The sequence below is a fragment of the Saccopteryx leptura genome, chromosome X (genome assembly GCF_036850995.1).
Source record: "Saccopteryx leptura isolate mSacLep1 chromosome X, mSacLep1_pri_phased_curated, whole genome shotgun sequence".
Taxonomy (NCBI): domain Eukaryota; kingdom Metazoa; phylum Chordata; class Mammalia; order Chiroptera; family Emballonuridae; genus Saccopteryx; species Saccopteryx leptura.
In genome coordinates this window covers 65,876,562-65,881,300 of record NC_089516.1, presented here as the reverse complement: position 1 = coordinate 65,881,300, position 4,739 = coordinate 65,876,562, and the positions used below count along the sequence as shown (strand labels likewise).

The 4,739-nt window shown below is 43.2% G+C and overlaps 1 pseudogene; it reads left to right on the top strand.

Moving 5' to 3' along the window:
* Window positions 1–217: 217 nt before the first annotated feature.
* Window positions 218–4,503, top strand: LOC136386361 (heterogeneous nuclear ribonucleoprotein A/B pseudogene; annotated as a pseudogene).
* The last annotated feature ends 236 nt before the right edge of the window (window positions 4,504–4,739 follow it).

The window sequence follows — 4,739 nt, the reverse complement described above, 5'->3', positions numbered from 1 at the left end:
AGTGGGGGAACTATTTTTAAAGCAAAAAAAAAAAAAAATGTACTTGGGGAGATAATTTATTTACACAATAATTTGTGTTTTATTTTCTCACCTGTATAGAGTCAACTCCATATTCTAAAACAGTGGCCACACCATGTGTCCAAAATCTAGACTCCTTAACCCAGGGACCTTAATGACTCTTAGGTGACAGAACCTAAATAAAAAGGTTAACAAACACATGGATGACAAAAATTCCCCAGTTCCTGCCGTCACGTCTCAGAAGGTGTCGGTACAGAAAGTTCACAGACATGAGGGTACTAAGTTACTCAAATTTGGAGGAGATGGTTCAGCTTCATCAGGGCAATGAGACAAGAATGTATTAGACTTCAACAGAGTGAGAAAAGAAGTGAAAAGACAACTCACAGAACTGGAGAAAATACTGAAATATATGTTAAGAGACTTGTATCTAAAATATATAAATTCTTACAAATTAATAACAAATAATATAATTTAAAAACTGACAAAGGAGACTTCTAGTTTCTAGTCTGGCATATAAGGAACTTAGAAGTTGCCAATCCACCTGACCTGTGGTGGCGCAGTGAATAAAGCATAGTTCTAGAATGCTGAGGTCGCCAGTTTGAAACCCCTGGCTTGCCTTGTCAAGGCACATATGGGAGTTGATGCGCCCTGCTCCTCGCCCCTTCTCTCACTCTCTCTCTTTCTCTCTCTCTCTCTCTCTCTCTCACCCCTCCCCTAAAATAAATAAAATCTTTAAAAAAAAAAAAAGAAGTTGCCAATCCATGCTAACAAGTAAAAAGCTGAACAAACTGAAAAGTCAGTAACTCTTCCTAGATTTGTCAGAGGTGAAGTAACAATGCAAACCACTGTCCCCAAAATTAGAAAGACAGCCAGGCAGGTACAGATAATCACAATTTATTGGAGCAGAAAACCACAAACAGACTACTCCACAGAATCAGCACCGGGTAGGAAATCCTGACCTGTAACTGACAGAATGCTAGAGGCTCAGAGCGGACAAGTCTGAGTGACTAAAAAGCCAGGGAGACCCAGTCATGGGGGACTCCCACACTTCTGTGAGTTTTGCTTCCAGGTTCTCACAGGGAAGACTGATGAAAAACCTCCTCAGGATTCCAGTAGGAAGAGGGGAAAGTAATCATTTTGAAATATGTCAGACCATTCTGTTCTACCTAACAAGATCTGCCTGCCACCAAGAGAAACTATTTTACCAGAGCCTAACCAACCTGGGACAAGGAAAACACCCAACTCCTTCCCTTCTAGCCACCTGAACCAGCTAAGGGGGGAGGAAAAAACTGAGAGACACTGATGAAGTTCATAGTGGAGGGTCACAGGCTCACTGAACTGAACCCTAGTCATAGGACAATAGAAGGGTTCCCCTCCTGCCACACCTTAGCAGTACATTAGTGTAGGCCAATTTATAAAAGGTTCTTTTATTTTAGTACATCATATCTGTTTTCCAAAAAAACCTACAAGGCAAACAATACAGTTTGAAGTGATAAAACAAACATCAGAACCAGACCCAGATATGCCAGGTGTTGGAATTATCAGACCATGAATTGGAAACAACTATGATTAGTATGCTAGGGGCTCTAATGGAAAAAGTAAATAACATGTAAGAACACATGAGTCATTTAAGCAGAGAAGCACTCTTTTTTTTTTCATTATTCATTTTTAAGGAGGAGAGAGAGAGGGGGAGAGAGAGGAGAAAGAGACAGAGAGAGAGAAGGGGGAGGAGCTGGAAGCATCAACTCCCATATGTGCCTTGACCAGGCAAGCCCAGGGTTTCGAACCAGCGACCTCAGCATTTCCAGGTCGACGCTTTATCCACTGCGCCACCACAGGTCAGGCCCATTTAAGCAGAGAGATGGGGATTCTAAGGAATAAAAAAAAAAGAATTGCTAGAGACCAAAAACATAACAGATGAAGAATGTCTTTGACAGGCTCATTAGTAGACTGAACATAGCTGAGGAAAAAAATCTCAAGGCTTTAGGACATATCAATAGATACCTTAAAAAATGAAAAGCAAAGTAGAAAAGATTAAAAAAACAAACCAGAACAGAATATGTAAGAACTGTGGTCAACAACAACAACAAATGTAATATATACATAGTAGGAAAATCAGAAAAAGGAACAGAAGAAATTTTTATTTTTAATTGTTAACAGATAAGTTTGCTCAAGATAATAATAGCAACAATGTATTCAATTATATGCTTCTGTGTATGTACATATGTATGTGAAATTAATGACAGAAGAAAGGAATTAGGACTATTTTGTTATTATAAGGCACTCACACTACCTGTTAAGCTGTATAGTTTTACTTGGAAAGTGGACTTGCATCAGCTGTAAATATATATTGAAAACCACTAAAAAAAAAAAAAAAAAAAAAAAAAAAAAAACCTAAAAATAACTATAATCGATATGCTAAGAAAGAGACAAAATGAAATCCCATAAAAACTCAGTTAAGCCTGACCAGGCGGTGGCACAGTGGATAGAGTGTCAGACTGGGATGCCGAGGTCCCAGGTTCGAGACCCCGAGGTCGACAGCTTGAGCGCGGGCTCATCTGGTTTGAGCAAAAGCTCACCAGCTCGGACCCAAGGTCGCTGGCTCAAGCAAGGGGTTACTTGGTCTGCTGAAGGCCCACAGTCAAGGCACATATGAGAAAGAAATCAATGAACAACTAAGGTGTCGCAATATGCAACGAAAAACTAATGATTGATGCTTCTCATCTCTCCATTCCTGTCTGTCTGTCCCTATCTATCCATCTCTCTGACTTTCTCTCTGTCTCTGTAAAAAAAAGAAACAAAAAAACCCAAAACAAACAAAAAACAAACTCAGTTAAATCCGCGAAAGAGAGGCAACGGTCGACTGTGGGTCCCAGCGAGCCGGCTGGTCCCCAGGCTTGGTTGTGGACCCATGGCTGCCGGTCAGCAGAGCGCGCCTTCTCCCACTGGTGTGCTGGGCGTGGTGGAGCCTGACATCTTTCCCAGCGGGTGGAGACAAGCAGGTCTCCTGGTGAGGAGCCGCCACATCCCGGCCTAACAGGTGGAAAAGAATGAGGTGCATCCATCCTACAGGAGGCTGCCCCCGCACATTAGTCGCTGGCTGCCGCAGGTGCATGGGCGCTAGAGGAAGGTGGACAAGAGACTCCCCCTGCCAGCAACCGGAAGGGCGCAGCGTCCAGGTCGAGGCCAGGAAGAATGTGGAGGAATCAGGAAAAGGTTCATTTTTGGCTTGAGCTGGCTTGCCAGCAAAAAGGACGTAAAGGATTATTTTACCAAATTTGGAGAGGTCGGTGACTGTACAATAAAAATGGTCGGCCTGACCTGTGGTGGCGCACTGGGTAAAGCATTGACCTGGAATGCTGAGGTTGCTGGTTCAAAACCCTGGGTTTGCCTGGTCAAGGCACATATGGGAGTTGATGCTTCCTGCTCTTCCCTCTGTTCTATCTCTTCCCCCCCCTCTCTCTCTCTAATAAAAATGAATAAACAAAAAAAATAAAATCAATAAAAAAATTTTAAAAAAATGGATCGCGCCTGACCAGGCGGTGGCGCAGTGGATAGAGCGTCGGACTGGGATGCGGAAGGACCCAGGTTCGAGACCCTGAGGTTGCCAGTTTGAGCACAGGCTCATCTCGTTTGAGCAAAAGCTCACCAGCTTGGACCCAAGGTTGCTAGATTGAGCAAGGGGTTGCTCGGTCTGCTGAAGGCCCACAGTCAAGGCACATATGGGAGAACAATCAATGAACAACTAAGGTGTCACAACAAAAACTGATGATTGATGCTTCTCATCTCTCTCTGTTCCTGTCTGTCCCTATCTATCCCTCTCTCTGACTCTGTAATAAATAAATAAATAAATAAATAAATAAATAAAATCTTTTTAAAAAAATGGATCGCAACGCTGGCTGGTCAAGAGGGTTTGGGTTTACTGACTTCAAAGATGCAGCCAGTGTGGAGAAGGTCCTAGATCAGTAGCACAGGCAGGAATGGAGTGCCACTGACCACACAAAGACCATAGCCATGAAGAAGGACCCAATAAAGAACATGTGTGTGTGTGTGTGGGGGGTCTGATTCCCAAAGCCACAGAGGACATCACAGTGCTGTGGTGAGTTTAAGGAGATCAAAGCCATTGAGCTTTCAATGGATGTAAAGTCAAACAAAAGACAAGGTTTTGTTTTCATGACCTTTAAAGAAGAGGAACCTGTGAAGAAGGTTCTAGAGAAAAAGTTCTACACCATCAGTGGAGATGAGTGTGAAATCAAGGTGCCCCCACCCAAAGAGGTTTATCAACAGTAGCAGTGTGGCTCTAGGGGCTGTGGGGACTGCAATGGATAGAACCACAGGAGTGGGGCTGGAGGAAGAAGGGGAGGAGGTCAGAGTCAGGGTTGGAAACAGGGTTATGGCTGCCCAGCAGGCCCATGGCAGCTACTCCCACTTACCCTGTGGTTGTATGGCTTTGGCCCTACTAGGATTGTAGTCAGGATGGTATGAATTAATGGGAAAAGCCAGCAACATGGTGATCATCACAATGACTACTAACAGCACACGCTTTGTCTGGATATCAAGTGAATACACATAAAAAATTATGTACTGAATTTAACTTGGCATACTTTCTATGGCCTGTCTCATATGCATCTTATTTAAATTCCACCTGCCCTCATCCTCCGGAAACCACTTCCCTATTAACTATTTTCAGAACTCTAGTTGTTGGAGGAAGACAAGATGTA